The sequence below is a fragment of the Vanellus vanellus genome, assembly GCF_965231255.1.
Source record: "Vanellus vanellus genome assembly, chromosome: 10".
NCBI lineage: Eukaryota > Metazoa > Chordata > Aves > Charadriiformes > Charadriidae > Vanellus > Vanellus vanellus.
The window spans coordinates 23295635-23313576 of record NC_138915.1 but is presented as its reverse complement, the minus strand read 5'-3'; positions in this window follow the sequence as shown (position 1 = coordinate 23313576).

Here is a 17942-nt window from a genome sequence, read left to right as displayed (position 1 = left end):
GTGCTACAGCTATTCATTTCTCTTAGAGGTGCTGCAAAATCCCCCACCAATGCCTTTAGGAATACATGGATTCAGCAGACAACAATGGAGGTAAAGAGCACCGAAATTCTATTTTCAGGTGAAGAGCAAGAACAGGCAGTAGAGGGAAAACAGGGAAAGCGATGTATTTACTGTGCTGGGGAGAGGCAGTGCTCGGCAACACTTGACGACCAGGGCAGCATCCCGCAGCTAAGGGGATGCTCGCTCTTCCCCGCCTGGGGCTGGATCACCCGCGCTCACCTCATTATGCCGGTGTGAGCAACACAGGATTCATTTCTATTTCAGTAATTTTGCTTTTTGGTAAGGTCTTTTCTAACGCTTGGGAAAACTGCACTGTTAGAAGACTCCGGTGTCTGAATTTGTGAAAATGTTTACATCACAGCCAGCGATGGTGTGCGGTTTCGAGGTCTCAGTGTTCTCGAGCTCACCGGGTGCGGGGATGAGGGGGAGCGAGACCCGGGCACTGGACCCGAGCTGCCAACAGGGTTATTGCATACCATGGACGGCACATTCCATAGAAATCAGGAATTTTGCTGAGGAGTTCTCACTCTCCACCCTGAGAACCCCTCGCCCCGGTGCCGCAGCCCTGAGCCCTTCCCTTCCTCCCGCAGCCGCAGCGCTGGCGGTGTCCCACGTTGGCTGTCACTGCGGGGAGTGATGAGGATATTGATGATGAGTATTACTACAGAAGTAGCATTTTTTTTTCCTAACTCCACTTAATTTGGTGACTAAAGCAGCACTCATGATGGATTCATTAGCTCAGTGCAAAGGACATGTGCCCACATGTATTCTGTTCTTTACAGTCCAGAAAATTTAATCAAATTAGAGGATCAATGAGTGGATAACAGGAGTGACTAGCTTCAATTTTTAGTTAGGTGAACTCAAAGATATCTTTCTGTTCCTATGGAGGTGCAAGGAAACAATCGGCTTAACTCCACTTTGATAAAGCCAAACAGTATTTTTTTGCTATTCTATTCAAAACTTGGTTTATAACGCTTTTAAATTATTTGATGAAAAGATCTTAATGAATGCTACTGAATAAGAAATAAACTTCTGAGAAAGCATTTATATAAAATTATATAGTACCACAGAAACGAAGTGAGAAAACTTCAAGCCTTCAAAATTTTCCTTTCATTAGTGAGGGCGAAAGCACAGTGAAGGGGAGAGAGCTGCAATGCACCCCACCGGCATGGAGAACGGTGATGAAAAAACTCCCGGTCCCATAACCAGTGAGGCAGTTACAGCTGTACTACACTTAAGCTTTCAACTACCGAGAAAATACAGAGCCTTCTCCCAGAGCTCGAACCCTGCGCTAAGGGGCCGCCGGGATGGGGAGGTGCTTTCCGGCAGGCGAAGAAAAATCTGGAAAACTCCTCAGAGCTCCCATTATAAACCACAGCCCTCTGAGACAGACCCAGATAATCAGCGGGAGGTACCTAAACGCCAGCGGCACCCGCAGAGCCCACGTGGAGGTGTCCACACATGCCGATATCTGCTCAGCATGAGGTACCATATTCTGATTTTCAGTTTAAAATCTTTCAAATGATAAAGCTGAACAGGACAGGTAAGTGCAGACACACTCGGGCATCTACTCGGACAAGTTGCAGCTGGGAAGAAACCTTATACTCGGGTAAGCACTGCCCAGGAGTTTAAGTCCAAAGAAGAGTGGTGTCGTGGTTTGGCCTCAGCCGGCAACAAAGAACCACGCAGCCGCTCGCTCGACTCCCACAGCCGTGGGAAAAATTCGGCAGAAAAAGGCAAAACCCGTGAGTTGAAATAATGTAATTTAACAGAACAGCCAAAGGGAAGAAGAAAGAAAAACAGTAACACCGATAAAGGCGTATAAGAACGCAACTGACAGAACAAGAGGGAATGGCTTCAAGCTCCAACAGGGTAGATTTAGACTGAACGTTAGGAAAGAATTTTTCACAGAAAGGGTGGTCGGGCATTGGAATAGACTGCCCAGGGAGGTGGTTGAGTCCCCATCCCTGGATGTGTTTAAGAGACGTTTAGATGTGGTGTTGGGGGATATGGTGTAGGGGAGAACTTTGTAGAGTAGGGCAGATGGTTGGACTCGATGATCCCAAGGGTATCTTCCAACCTAGACAATTCTATGATTCTATGATTACAGTACCGCAGCGCGGCAACTGGACCCGCACCGCCGCAGCCCGCCCCCGACTGGCGACTGCCCCCCCCTCCCCGGCTAGCGCCTCTTATAGCTGGGCATGGCTCCCGTGGGATGGAATACTGCCTCCCCTGCCGGCTCCTTGAGGAAATTAACCCCATCCCTGCAGCAACCAGGACACCATCCACCCCTTATTCCATACCATCTATGTCGTGCCCAGATCTTACAGTTCCCATAGTCTATGATGAGTCATCCCTCAAAAATGTCCATTAAGCTCACTTAGTCCATGACGGTAGGCTCCAGCGGTGAGAACAGTCTCTCGGGGCACATAAGATGGTGTGTGGTGCTGAACTGGTGGCTGCTGTATTTGAAGCTCCTGACTGGGGTACCCGATGCAGTCCATGCCCACGGTTCACAGGTTGAAGATGTCGATCTCAAGGAAATTGCTGGGCGCCAGCTACTGAGATCAGTTCTTATTACATCATCACTGCACTTTATTCAGTCTCATCAAAGTCATTGATTTGGGTGATTCTTCTGTAGTACCATTGATAGTAATAATAATGATAACATACACCAGCAAGGTTATTTAACATTTAACATCATAAAATTTATCCATTGGCTATTCTCACCCAAAATCAAATCCCCATGAGGTACGCATCGGACCTCCCCATCCTCTCGCATCACCCACCAAGTGCACCCGGGTCCTTGTGCAAAAGCAATCCCACGGATGGGTGGGATTTGCCTGAGGCAGGGCTAACCCACACTGTCTTCCCCAACATATTCTTCATATGCACTACAGGGACTTTATCCCCTTCTACTGTACGTGGAAGTTGTGATTGGGCAGGGCCAGCTCGATTGGCAGATCCCCTGGCGTTAACTAACCAGGTGGCTTTTGCTAAATGGGTATCCCAATGTTTGAAGGTCCCACCCCCCATGGCTCTCAGGGTAGTCTTTAGCAGTCCATTATATCGTTCTATCTTACCCGAGGCTGGTGCGTGATAAGGAATGTGATATACCCACTCAATGCCATGCTCTTTGGCCCAGGTGTCTATGAGGCTGTTTCGGAAGTGAGTCCCGTTGTGCAACTCAATTCTTTCTGGGGTGCCATGTCACCATAAGACTCGCTTTTCAAGGCCCAGGATAGTGTTCCGGGCGGTGGCATGGGGCACAGGGTATGTCCCCAGCCACCCAGCGGTTGTTTCCACCATTGTGAGCACGTGGCGCTTGCCTTGGCGGGTGTGTGGGAGTGTGATATAATCAATCTGCCAGGCCTCCCCTCAAAGTAAATCATCTCTCGTACGGCTAATTCCCTCCGGTACTGGATACCTTTTTCCATGGTGGTCCACTTGCTTGGACGACATACAACATCTTCACTGAAAGGATACTTTTCCCTCACACCTGCCAGGAGTCGCCTCCAGAGGCTGAGGGCTTGTGTCTTTTTCCCAATCGCCTTGTCAATGCCCGCCTCCCTAGACAGGGATCCCAGCTGCTTAGCTTCCCTGCCCTCTAATTCCAAGCGACTGGCCCCGTTATCCCAGCACCGGAGCAGCCAGGTGACAATATGCTCACCAGGAAGGTGACTGAAATCTTTTCGCATATCTCGCAGCTCACTCAGGGATAGGGATCGGGTTATTACCTCTGGTTCTGTCTCTTCCTCCTGTTCCTTTGATGGCCCTGGTTCATCATCATCCTTTACTATGCGAACTGATTTCTTGGTGTATTTCTTCTTCTGTATAGGAGCAATTGATACTGGCACAGGTTGGTTGTCCGGTTCAGCTGCAGTGCCTGCCACTGGGGTTTGAGTGGCTGCATTGCCTGTCACCAGGGTTTGAGTAGCCACAGTGCCTGCCACCGGGGTTGGAGTAGGCTCCTTGTCTGCCACCGGGGTTGGAGTAGCCTCCTTGTCTGCCACCGGGGTTGGAGTAGCCTCATTGTCTGCTGGTCTGGCTTTCCCCTCTTTCCCCTGAGGGTCCTGCATAGTACTGAGCAGTGTTTGGTAGATACTGGCCAGGGCCCAACACAGTGCCGTAAGTTGTGCCTCTCTGGAATAGCCACAGCATTTTCTTTTCAAATATTCTATTACTTTATCAGGGTCCTGTAGTTGTTTGAGGGTGAAGTCCCAAACCATTGGAGGTGAGAAGTTCTCTAGATACCTGCCCATGTTCTCCCACATCCCATGCCACCTTGGGACAGATCTCTGAGTGGTAGTCTTAAACAGTTTTTTAACCCTAAACAAGACTTGAAAAACATTCAGGAGACACAGCAATAGGAACACGCTGGTTTGAGCATCCCAAGGATATTCAAAATACTCAAGAGGTGTCATACCTGGCCCAAAGGAGAAAAGGGAGGCAAAAGAGCTGGGGAGAGTATCTCCCCCTGTTTCTCCCATAAATTGGGTGTGATTATTGATAACCTCTGAGAGACAGTAACCAAGGTATGGACAGGACAGCGATACTGCATAGAGAACCCAACAAAGCCACCTGAATAGTGATGTTACCATATCATAAGCTGATATTGCACAGGACAGCAAAATGATAGTCCTGATCCCTCTCCCCGAGATAACAAACAGCATCACGGGGAGTACATACAGCATTTAAGAATTTACATAACACAGCCCTGCAAACAAACAAAGCAACGTTGTAACCGCCTGGAACCAGGACAAGTGGCCATGCAGCAAATCTTCCTTCAGATGTCTTTTCATAGAGCCATCAAGAGAAATTTAAATGGAAACTTATTCAGAGAGCAACAGAACTCAAATTTGGCGATGCCAAAACAGCCCCACGCCCCAGCAAAGCCACAATGCCGGGAGCCACTCGGCACTCAGTCCTCGCAGCCGAAACGATGCAAGGACGTCACCCGCAGCTGAGGTGACATCGTTTGTCCCATGGAGAGGCTGCAACGTCCCCTCTGTCCCAGCTAACAGCCCCCCACGGCAGCCACCACATCGATGACCCATTCCCGGAGGTGCCGCAGAGCTCTGCGGATCCTTTTGGAATGAACCGATGCATTTAAACAGGGGATTTCTGCAGAAAGGGCCGGTCTGCCCAGCCGAGGCTTGGAGCAGAAGGCAATTTTATAACCCTGTGTAATAACCAGCATCCTAACGAGCAACGGCAGAAGGGGAGGAGAGCCAGCGCTCCTCCTCGCCACCCGCCAGCCTTCCCCGGTGAGGCAGACGCGGCTGACCTTTCCGCGGCCACCAGGTGAACGAACCCATCAGTTTGCCCACCATAAATGATAGAATGCGTTAAATTAAGAGCTTTACGGCAACGAAATGTCAATATGCCAATAGGGGCTGGTGGCTTTCCGTACGACTAAACAACAGGTTCACATCCAGCAAACGTCACCGCCTTGTGGCAAGAGCCAACAGGCGTTCAAAAGATGTTTGTTGAGGGACACAGGCAGCCACAGTGTCACCACGCTCATCATTACCTGCCGCCACGCACAAGGAAGGCACCAGCAAAGAGCAGGGAGAACCCACTGCTGAGGGCAATAAGAAATACAAGGGCTGCCTGGGCTTACTGCAGCTCTTGGGCTAATTTCGAAGCGTTTTAGAAACTGCTCAAGTGCTCACACCAACGCGACGTTATGCCATGGGTGAAAGCAGCTGAAACCAGAGAAGATTAAACTGACAGTCTATATTCTGATTTATGACATAAAAATGGCAGGATCTTTACTCATTGGGCTTGATAAATAGTTATGCTGCTTGACTTTTTAATTAAATTGTGAAGACTGTTTATTATATGACCATAAATTGTTTGTATAACTAGCTATGGTATTGAGGGATCTGAGAGCAAAGGCCAAATAAAATAAAAACTAATAAAAAATGTATTTTTTTAAACCATAAAATCAATAGTAATTTAAGCATGCTAGGGGTCACAATTCTATTTCTTCACAGGAAGAATTTTTAAACGTTTGGCTGGTTCCTTCCATTTTCCCGGAATCACTTTCTTTTGGAGAACCGACAGCAAAATGTTAAAATATGTTGATTTTAAAAATGCTGGGCTTCGAAAATCACTGGCATTTGTGCATATCAGGCAAGTGATGGGGAACATATATCTAAACAAAACTGCCCGTGAGCTTGCTAAGGAAGGCGAAACACACCACCACGACGCACTGCACATTCCCACGCAGTAGTAAAAGTAATCTGTAATACCTATTCCGCCACATATGAATGCAGCGCCAGGTAATAAAAAAATCAATACATCATAGAAGGGGATCTACAGGCACAATTACAGATCTGATTTTGTACCACCGGTATTTAAAAAAAAAAAAAAAAAGTTAACTTACAGTAATGTTAGGAGACTTTTGTGCCACTTGAACGACAGAAAACTGCAAGGCAAAACCGCAGCTGAAGGAAGCTCGTTATGGAAAAACCTGCGTAACATAACGGGGAAGGCAGACGTGAGTGTAGCTTCCACGCTTTTCTGCCTTACAGCCGTACAGATTTGTTTAGGTAGATATCCTCGAACAGTAAAGAGAAATGTGAGCATAAAAATATCACGTTTCTCTAAAGAAAACAAGAAGCGGCAAGCTAACCCTGGCTGGGAACGCCTCCCTCGCCTTCAGCTCATCCTCACGCCTCCGCAGGGATCTTCCCCCCAAGAACCGTGTCTCGGCAGGTACAACAGGTTCAGTATAATTTCTTCTTTATGTGTGAAAACTTTACATCTTACGAAATATTAGATATGCAAGTCTAGGGAGTGAAGCTTACGGGGTCTCGGCTCATTTAGTCTTTGACAGGAACACCGAAATCATTACCGCGCCTAAAGCTGGAAGCTGTTATTTATGGGAACCGTATTTGAAAGCAAACCAGCTGAGAGCACTCACCTTTCCCTGGAACCCATTTCTTGAGTTTGTCTAATACGTTCTGTTAGAAATGATGCCTGTCGCCTAATTTCTGAGAAGGTCTTACTTACACCTCTGCCGTTCGCTGCCAGACACCGAAATTCCACGGAGAGAAAAGCCCCCGCAGCTAGACAAGTGCTTTTTCTTGGGTTCGTTCTGTTTGGGGCTGCTCATGTGCCTTCTGCTCCCGGTGCCAAAAGCAATATTTTATTGCTAGCCTGTCAAAACAGTGATTAAACCCAAGATTGCGCTCTCACGCCAGCCCTCAGCGGCCCCAGAGAGCCCCGGCGGAGGCAGCCGGGTTCTGCCCGCCCCGAGGGTTTCAGCAGCCACCTTCTACGGGGAGGGATGGGAAAGATGCGGGGACCGATCCCAGCAGCGCATCCCACCCCCCTGGTAACAAACCCACCCGAGGGCCTCGCTTCTCCCCGGGGGCACCGCTTTGCACCACAGCCTCCCTTCCCCTCTACGGCCCCCATGGGTTGCACTGCTTTTTAGGGATTCTTGCCTCATCTACGCGGCAACGGAGGGAGCCCCAGCCATGCCCAAGCGGTTTTCCCGGCTCACCCTCCATGGGGAGGTATCTGGAATGTGAAGGGGAGGTGGCAGCAAGGCAGCATCCCCCATAGGGGATGAGGCAAGGAACACATTCGCCAGCTGAACCTCCCTCGGAGGCAGGCGGAGGAGGATGCTGGTAGTCGCTCGGAGGAGGGCTGCGTGGGGCGGACGCAGAGATAGAAGCACTCAGAGGAACGTTAATTTGCCAGCAGGCAGAGGCAAAATCTGCTACTGAGGAGACAATGATGATTGCTGCATGAAAAGCAGGATCTGGTGCTTGTAAGCGTCTAGAACACACCTTAGCAGCTACATCAGAAAGCGTTGGCTTTTGTTGCAACATCAGAAAGCGTTGGCTTCTGCAAAGGTGGAAGAGCAGCAGCCTGACAGAAAGCGATGCTGTAACCTCCTGAGCTTCTCTAATGTTTGTGATCCCTCTGGCAGAACCTGGCGAGAAAGCAAAGATTTTTGCATCGTGCAGGCCACGTTCTTCCACTAATACGTCTCATTCAAAGGCAAATTGACGTGCTTCTAAATATTTTGAAGAAATCTCTACATCCACACTTGCATTATTGTGTATCCTCCTCCTTACAAATTAATAGCGCCAATTAAGTTTAAACAGCTCTGCAAGCTGGATGGGCGAGGCCTACAAATGTTTTGGCTTAGACACCACATTGCTCCTTTTCCTCCCAGCCCCACTCTCACGTTCCTTACACAGACCAAGTCACATCTGCACACGCATGAAGCCCCACAAAGGGACTTTTCAGCGCAAGGCTTGCAGAATTTGCCCTTTACCACCTGCTACAGAGGTTTAGGAGGACACGCGTGAGGCAGGATTCCGAGGAAAGTGGGTGTAGAAACCGAGCCGCTCTCAGCGTGCCAACTGGCAAAGCAACAGGAAAGGTCAAACGTCTTGGCAAAAGTTCTGTGAAACATTTCATTTTCAATGCATTGGCATTTTCAAAGGAGAAAGCGCTTCATCGGAATATTCTCCTTTAGCTCTAATGTGAAGATACACCACAACAGTTTGATTTGTAGCGAATCCCGCAATGAAAAGCGCTGAGCAAGCAGGGTTGTTTGCCCGAAAGGTTACATGGAAGATTTGTACAAACACCATCAAAGATGAAATGGCGTGTTAACTTCTGGATTATAACTAATCCCTCTGGAAATAATCATTTATTCAATCAAAAAAAAAAAAATAAGATCAGTTACATTAACCTTGCAAGATCTACTATCAGCTGCTCTCCGAGCTTCACATACACAGACGATGAGGTTTAGCACCGCCAGTTCCCAGAATCTGCTTCCTCGTTCTATTTTCACCATAAAAGAGTGAAAAATATCCTCAGGCCTTTTATACTGTTTTGCTTACATGGAATGAAATAATATGGGAGCTGATTTTCTTTTCACATGCCCGTGTTTATCTCGGGCTCGACTTCAGCGGAGTGGCTGTATTTCATGTAAATGTAGGGGGGAGAGCACACGGGGCCGCAATTTCTCCGTACAGCACTATGGGGTTTTTAGAACATCCAATTCAAAGTGCATGCTGGAGTTGGGTCCTGGTTGGAGACACATATACAATTTTCTCAGGTATGCAGGAGACCTTCCAAAACCGGGGCATCACCAGGTATCTCCGGTCAGACAACCGGCGTGGGTTTTGAACTTTATGCCCCAAAAAATCACCACGGGTAAGGGGCTTGTAATGTTTTCAGCATGTGCTGCTGAGCTTCAGAGCAGATGGACAGAAGGCTGGGAGAGGGACTTTTTCTTTTCTTTTATTCTCCCTATCATCCATAATTGAATTGCACCATCCGGCGCAGTGTATTTTTGTCTCAGGAACAATTCTGACCTGAGAGAGTTTCCTGTGGAAGAAAGTGTCACACTGCGGTGTCCCTTGATTCATGGTGTGCTGCTGCTGCTGTGCAGGCGATGCTGTACTGTCCCCCACTGCACCAAACCTCTGCGAGAGGAGAGGCTTTGCAGCATCCCCAAGCTCAGTACGGCCGTTTCTGGAATATGGCCGTTTCTGGAATATGGCCATTTCTGGAATACGGCCATTCCTGGAATACGGCCATTCCTGGCACTGGAGCTCTCCGTGAGCACCAAATGGATGAGCACCGAGATCTTGGAATAACCCACCTTCACGTGAGCAGCATACACAGCTGGCCGGCAGGAAAGGCAAGGACATTCCCTGGGTCCTCTCCTATTTCTAAGCCTTTCATGTTTTTTTTTTTCTCAGAAGGGAAATTCAGAACAAATGAAACAGAAAAGCTGATTCAGAACCCCTGGCAGGGAAAAACAAACAGGAACATCAGAATTTTTTGCAAAGCCAGGTCCTTACCCTGCCAGAGCTCCACGAGCGCTCCAGAGGAATACACTGACAACAGAAACTGCCAAGAAAGGATGGCTCAAGAAGAGCCAATGACCAACTGGAAGGCAGCACAAAACTGTGGTGTACTGCAGCCAACCTTCAGCCACACTCACAAAATTGCAAGTCAGCTTTGCTCAGCATTCCTGTAAAGCAATGGCATCTAGAATCGTAGAATGGTCAGAGTTGGGAGGGACCTTGAAGACCATCCAGTCCCACCCCCTGCCCCGGGCAGGGCCACCTCCCCCCAGCCCAGGTTGCTCCAAGCCCCATCCAACCCGGCCTTGAACACCTCCGGGGATGGGGCAGCCACAGCTTCTCGGGGCACCCTGCGCCAGGGGCTCACCGCCCCCACAGGAAAGAATGTCTTCCTCATATCTCATCTAAATCACCTCTTCCAGTTTAAAACCATTCCCCCCCATCCTACGGCTCCCCTCCCTGAGCCAGAGTCCCTCCCCAGCTCTTCTGGAGCCCCTTTAGGGACTGGAAGAGGCTCTAAGGTCTCCCTGGAGCCAATTTAGCTACTGGCTACAAAGAGGCACCGGGATGTCAAGGTTTCCTGGAGAGCTGGAATTACCTGGGAAACAGTCACCAAAGTCCAGGTCCGTAGAAGGGTTTGAGTGCTGGACTCCGTTTCAAGCACGGTGCCCGGGACAGCAGGTTGTCACAGGATGGTTTCCACAACGGCTGCACGGTCACATACAGGAGCTGCCCGCAAAGGCGGGGGAAGAAAGGTAGATGTCTCCTGTTAGCCAAGACTTGGCCGCAGCATTCACGTGGCCAGGTGGCAACTGTGAACGTTGAAGAGTGTGGTGTCTACAGACAGGCAGTGCCCCCGGGGACAGGCAGCAGCTGAGCAGAGAGCTGAACTGAAGTCTCAGCCCTTGGGCACTCAATCCAGCTCATTCCAGTGCACTAAGGACCGAACTTTACTGGTGTTTGTATTTATAAATATATAATTTAAATTTCCAAAATATTCATTCTGGGAGCTCTGGAGAACAGCAACATCAGAAGAAAGCAGACTTGAAAAGAGAAAGGAGAGGTTGAGTCAATAACAGAGTGTCTTTATCATCCCTATATTTAACAACTGCACCTTTCTGTACAGTTTTTAAAAGAAATCACCCTCATTTGCTGTCTGTGCGTTTGTGAAACACCTTTACCCTGCAATCCTCTAGGAAAATAATTAAATTTAATAGAATCCACCCACGTTCTATAGCTGAGATGGAAAGTACTTGTATTTAATAGAAACTACAGCTTCTAAATGATTATGGTATTTAATTTGCATTCTCTTTGCTATTTTAACTGTGGCTTTATTAGAACAGCATTGTTGGCTGCAGTGTTTATCTTTTACCACCATTGTCATGATAAGAAAAACACGGAAAGCAGATGAAAAACAGGGAAAATATAAGAAGACAGAGCACGAGCAGAGTAGGCTGAATACTTGTGTTTGGGGAAAAAAAAAATAAATCTCAGATCTCTGCAAAGCTCAAATCCCCGTTCACCCTCCCTGCGAGCTTCCAGGAAGAGAAAAGAAGATGTAGGCTGGTGCTGGCTCATTTCCATACCAATTAAACCTGCTTTCGCTTGGGCAGAGAGGGGCAGGCAGGCAGCAGGTGAAAACTCAGCCCTCCAGCGCGCTGCGCCCGTCGGCTCTGGCGGCGGAAGAGGCTGTTCGCAGCCCTCCCGTTTCCTCCATCCTCAGGGTGGTGGGACCAGAAATTCCCTTTTCTTTCTCCGCTCGCTCCCTCTCAGGACCCGCTAAGCTCTGTGGGTTGGGGCCGGTGCCAGATGTCTCCGTTTCTCCCGTTCCAATCCCCAGCCAGAAGATTACGCGCGTCTGCGCCGAGAGCATCGTCTTGAATTCCTGTTCATGAAATCATCACAAACGTCAAGAGACGAGGTGGCACCGCCGGGCCCAACGCACCCAGAGGCAAATCGGGAATGAGTGGTGGGACGGGAGGTGGCCCATGGGGTGGGTTGAACCAGGGCAAGAAGGGTGCCCAGAGCCTCCCACCCTCCGCAACCCACAGCCCTGCTCCGGCCCCACCAGGCTCAGCCACGGCGCTGTGAGAAGTCGGAGAATAAATCGCAGAGGGGGAAAGATGAGCAGAAAAGGCAGTTTGATCACAGACCCCAACAATCACTTTCAGAGCTGGAACCAGAAGGGTATTCCCCACTGAAGGGGTGAATAATCACACAGGGTGATGACGATGCTCTGCAAACGGAGCTGCGGTCTCAGCATCCTTTGCTACCGGTTCAGCGCCGTTCCCCAGGTATTTTTTAGAGCAGCTCTGCCAGTTCCCCCGGCACGTCCTTCCTCCCTGCCCCAGTGCAGATGCACCTCTGTCTGCTTCTGGCACCGCAGCACCACCCCTGCGCAGTGCCCGTGGCGCCGCGAGGTGAGGAATACGGCCGCGAGGTGAGGAACGAGCAGAACTCAGCGCTACGGAAAGGGCCGCCATCGGTCGGCATCCCCCAAGCCCTCCCCAGGCAGAGAGCAAGGCAGGGATTTAAAGAGGGAAGCTGGGAAGGCTCCAGCATGAGGCACTGGTGAAGCGCAATATTTTTAACGTATTTATTAAATATATAAGTTATTTTATATGTAAATATACTACTTATACTACTTTATAATGTATCAATATATAAAATTAAGAACTAAATACAATATCTAAAAATAAATATTTATTTTATTATCTATTAAATGCATTTATTATTTAATACGTTAATATTTTAACCGGAGCACCCCAATAGCATTCACAGCTCAGTTACACAGGGAGACCCGTGTGCATGCAGCCAAAAAATGGTCCCTGTCCTGAACCCCGGTACAGGAGTTTGGTTCAAAAAGGAGGGAGACAAGAGGAAGCACTTTGGAGTCACTCAGCTCTTCGAATTTGAAGGAAACGGGATACCGGATAAGCAAAATGTCATATAGGAGCCTTATCTCTGCTGATTCTGCGAAAATAGTGATTAAATTCCCCTTCAATTCTGTCTGTAGGTAGGGATTTGCTCGGATTCGTTCAGTCCTCTCTGTCGCTTGCTGGACGGAGCAAGGAGCCCAGCTCACCTTTCTATAGGTGCCACGGGGTTTATGGCCCCCCCGGCACTGTGGCAAGACAAATGAAGCAAATATTATGGCTCCATTTGCTAAGAAATCAGATTCACACTAAAAAGTAATAAAACTATTATGATCTTTTTTTTTTTTTTTTTTTATGGTCCTCTTAAGAGAAAACATTTACGACAGTAAACTCCGTTTCTGGTGAGTGACAGACTTCATGGGAGAATGACACGTCCACTCATAAGATGTTGAGAAAAGGGACGTGGCTTATTTTGTTAACTGATGCTTTTGAAAACCGATGCTTTGTGGAAACGCCAACCTTTTGCTCACTGCAGTCATGCGTTTAGACAGCGTAATGTCTGAGCACTTCAGACAGCGTAATTAATAACAACTGTTTTAACTAACCCTCGTCAAACAACGCAGACCAAAGCACCGCAATACCAACACGCCAAGGCTGGTGCAGATTTTTTTAAGATTCGTTCAAGCCGGTTGTCAGCAACAGCTCTGCCCTGGCAGGGAGTTCGAGGAGAAGAGGGTAACTGGAATGTTTATGCAGAGAGACATGAGCTTTGCAGCTATTAAACGTAAACCTCGCAAAGAGAAGGGGCAACAGAGGTTCAAAGCAGAATTAGCCCTTGTTGCCAACTGAGAGCAGCTCTTCAATGGTTTCGCTGTGCCTACTGAACGTCTGCCTTCAGCCCTCCTCTAAACATATTCCGTGACGCCTTGAGAGAAATAATTAGGAAAGAAAGACAGACCTTCAGCACTTGTACTCTTTTCTTATGGAAGGGCTGCTACCACCTCCACCCCCCTCCTTAGGTTGGCTCCACAAAGTGGGTCCTCCACGGAAGGGTTTTGCACAACAAAGCTTCCTGCGATGCTGATGCCGGAGCACGGCGGGCGCACCCCGGGCCGTCCCTTGGCAGCAAGAGAAAACAATGGGTCTTCAGGTTTTGAAGGCTTCTTTCGAGCAGGTGGGCTCATCTGACGGGAGGCGGGCAGGCTCCTCAGAAGGAGATTTCGTAGGAGGCTGTAATGGCAGGACATGCGAAAGGGTTCCGATCCTCGCAGTGGCTCCTTGCCAGCACACAGTTTGAACACCGCAGGCCGCTCACAAGGGGTGTGCGCGGTCAGGTCCGGTCCAACAGCCCATCTCTGACCTCTGGTGACGCGCCGAGTCGCTCCACCAGCACGGATAAACGAGCCAAGCCAGGGGCTGCCATACGTGAAGACGATGTCTGGAAGGTACCGTTGATCTAGAAGAGGTGTTACAGTGCAAGAAGACCTCGTCCAGTGGCACACGGTTGCCCCAGTCCCCCGCCAAGTCCTCGGATCATGGCTGCGTCTATCAAGCTCCAGCTGTACTTTGCTCTTTTCTAGCAGCAGCTCAATCGTTTGTGTTCCCTTCAAGGTGAGCTCTTCCTTCAATTTTAATTTGACCGTGTCGGCGTGTTTTTGTGCTCACATTCAAGCGAAGCTAATTTTACATGGCAACACGCCAGTTCAGGAAACCAATACGCAAATTCATAATTATTCATGCATAATTCAGGAATTATTTGCATACAGTAAACAGGCCATCAGCCTGATGAAGTGTCAAATGATATAAAGTGCTAATGAAAGAAAGGAGAATAGACAAGAAGAGATCACGAGACGGGGAGAGAGAGAGAAAATGGGAGTGGAAATATATCCTCTAATGAACTTTGGAAAGTCTCTGCAGGCTCTTGTGCATGACAAGAGACACCCCAAAAACCTTTTAAGCACAGCCCCAGGAGCTATTCCTTCTCCCATGTTTATGTCCAGCACAGTACAAATATTCCCAGTGAGCAAAGATACGTTTTCAGTCTGGCCCAGGGTTTATCTGGGTATAAATCACGTCTTTCCAACCAAACCAGAAATTATTTCTTCCAAGACCTAGTAATTCAAAAGACCCATCGTTGTCAGAGGTGAAGTGTTTCATTATTAAAGGGTTCCTGGGCTGTCTCAGGAGGGTCCCTCCGCTCTTATTATGTATTATGTATGGTGAGATTATTTTAATCATTTCACCGCAAGAGCAAACATTTCCCAGCCGCACTCAAGTCTCTCTTTCCCTCTTATCCTGGGGTCTACGAGTGAGACAGAGTCCCCACCTCCAGCAACTGCGAAAATACTCTGTATTACTAAGAGTGCTCGTTAGCAACATGTTATTCACTGAGGAAGAAAGGGAGAAATGGATTCACACTCTGGCATTGGATTAATTCGCGTTGTTTTACAGTGAGCGTTACATCCAGCGGCGAGACCCAGCTCTCACCGAAAGCGTGCTGTTCGCAAGGAAAAACAACCAAAGCTTTTCCCTGACAGTAAATTCTTCCTTTTAAGCCATGCAGACTTCATTACTATTATTACCTTGAGCTTTAAAATGCAAATATTTCCGAAAAGGGCTTTTAGCTTTCAAGATTCAGCAGAGATGTGCCTTGGGTTTAATGTGTTTTTATGTAGATTAGTATTTCTACCAAACCGTAGGTCTAAGCAGTTTCAACATTCATCTTAACAAAAACCTTAGAGAAAAACGTTGAAAATTGTCGTGAGAAGTCATTTTTCAAGGTTTAATTTTAAAAACTGAATTTTTTTTAATCGTACTTGCCAGCGAACAACTGGACAGAGCAAGGAGCAGTGCAAAAACAAATCAGAAAGCACAGTGCCTGTCCTGATTCACGGTAGGCGACCCTCTTGCTTTGCGCACACTGTAATCGGCATAAAATTAAATAGAAGCGGTACTGTATCGCACCTGGTAGTAACTCCTGCTAGACTGAACGAAGCCCCCCCAGACTGCTTTAGGCTCGCGGGGGCTATGGCAGCCTCTAGCGCTTTTTGTGCGTACCCGTTATTGGGCGGTTTATCATCGATTAGGTGTCATAAAAGACCTGACTTGGCTCTCTGCGTCCACTGAAGTGGAAATCAGTGGCGTCTACCCAGACTTGCTATAGATTTATTACGCTTCCACCGAAGGGAAAACATGCCTGTTATTAATGGAGGGGCAGTCGACTTCGTCACTAAATACAGGTACCAAAACATTCATTATCTCTGAGCGTTTTGATTAGATTAGAGTTTGCTCATTCCTGCTCTCCCACCCAGGGCGAGAAGCTCTGCATTCAGAGGCTGCATTCAGAGGACAAAAGGAGAGACGGGCTTCCTTTGTGTGCATTTTTGTTTGTTTGCTTGCTTTTTAAGCGGATAATATTGCCTCTCTGCAAAACCTATTTATAATCAAGGCTTCAGTCTTGCTTTCTTCTTGGTTTTTTTGTTTGGGTTTGTTCTTTTCGCCCCCCCCCCGTGAATGGACTGCCAGGGGGAGTTGAGATTGGGAGATAAATACATCGGCTGCTGTAACTCTTGAGAAGAGCCGCCGATTGGCGCGGCGCTCTCTTTGGCGCTGCTGTACGCATGATAAAGAGGGTCTTTTCTGATGGAGGTGCTCCAGGAGAAAATGTTCTAAGCGCGAAAATGTTCTAAGCGCGGCGCACAGCGGAGAGAGGAGGAGGGAGCCAAAGTCTGGAAGAGAAGGCAAGGAGCACTTCGTGCCGTAAGAAAAGATTTAAGCTCGCCAGAATGAGCCAGGCATTTTCAAAGTGCATAATTTCCAGAGAATTACATGGGATGTGGGTGGCTTCAAGGCTACACCTCCTGCTCTGCCACAGAGAGGTTTCAAGGCCAGAGACTAATTTTATCCTGTGATATAACCGTCTGCACGACGGAGCTGCTGAGACACGTCGGAACGCCTGTTGCCCAAAGTGATTACTGCCTCGCTTTCCTTGTTTCTCTGAAGCTGCAGGCAGCGCGAGAACGGGGCAATTTGGGATCCCTCCGTGACTTTTCGCACATCGGCCTCGTGAAGCGCGCGGGTGACACGGTCACAGCCACCAACACCGCTCCGGGCAGCAGCACAACCACCATCGCGGCTCTTAAGACGAGCTGAAGGTGGTGAAGGGGAAGGAATGAAAGAGGAAACTCCTGCGGCTGGCACGAGCTATGGAATATGCCTTTTTTGGGGTTTTTTCAGTCATCCCACAGAAGGCTCAGCTTGAAATTTAAGCACTTCAGTGCAGGAACTAGGAATGCGAGGCAGGGAGGTGACGTTAGCAGTGACATTGTGCTTATGAATTCTAGAGTTAGTCCCAAACGAGTTTGGAATTGCCCTGGGGGAAGCGTTGGGCTGAAATCAGATTTCAAGCAAACTTCACAAAAAAAACCCAAACCAAAACAAACCAAAGAAAAAGCAAATTACATGCCAACGAGACAAACCTTGAGGAAGCTGACAGGGATAAACACTTGTTGATGTCTGCTCCTCACAGGGGAAAGGAGGGTTGGACAGGACGGCAGGGATGGATGGTTGTGACCTCTGGTCCAGTACTGGTCCATCGGGGTTCCTGGGATGGGCTCCCCCAGACCGGGGCAGGCAGAGATCTTCACATAAGTGGTTCCTGCCCTGGAGCAAACACGGGACAAAATGACTTTCTGCCTTCCCTGCCAGCCCCGCTATTCAATCACTTCTTAATATCCACAAATTCCCTCTAATTTCTCTGTCGGCATCTGCAGTGCAGCCCAAAGAGGCACAAGGAGCCCTGTGAAGGAAACTCTGGCAATGGTTTTCAGTGCTTTGTCTGATTCTCTGGAGTATCTCATGAGAGAAATCATGTTATTGTTAGTGTGGTTTCTAAAAACGCACTGACAATTCCTGGGAGATATTGGTCCTGTCAGCCCTCGGAATTAAAAAAAAAAAAACACAAAACCAAACAAACACCAAACCAAAAAACCCCACAAAAATATCTTGATTCTGGGAGACTTACCGAACACCGGTAAAGAGATCAGCAAGGGACTTGTGTTCACACACGTTATGGATAGACCTAACTGAAAAGAAACAATCGATAATCCCCTTCACTCACATAAAAATGACTGCTATCAGCACACAAGCTAGGAGA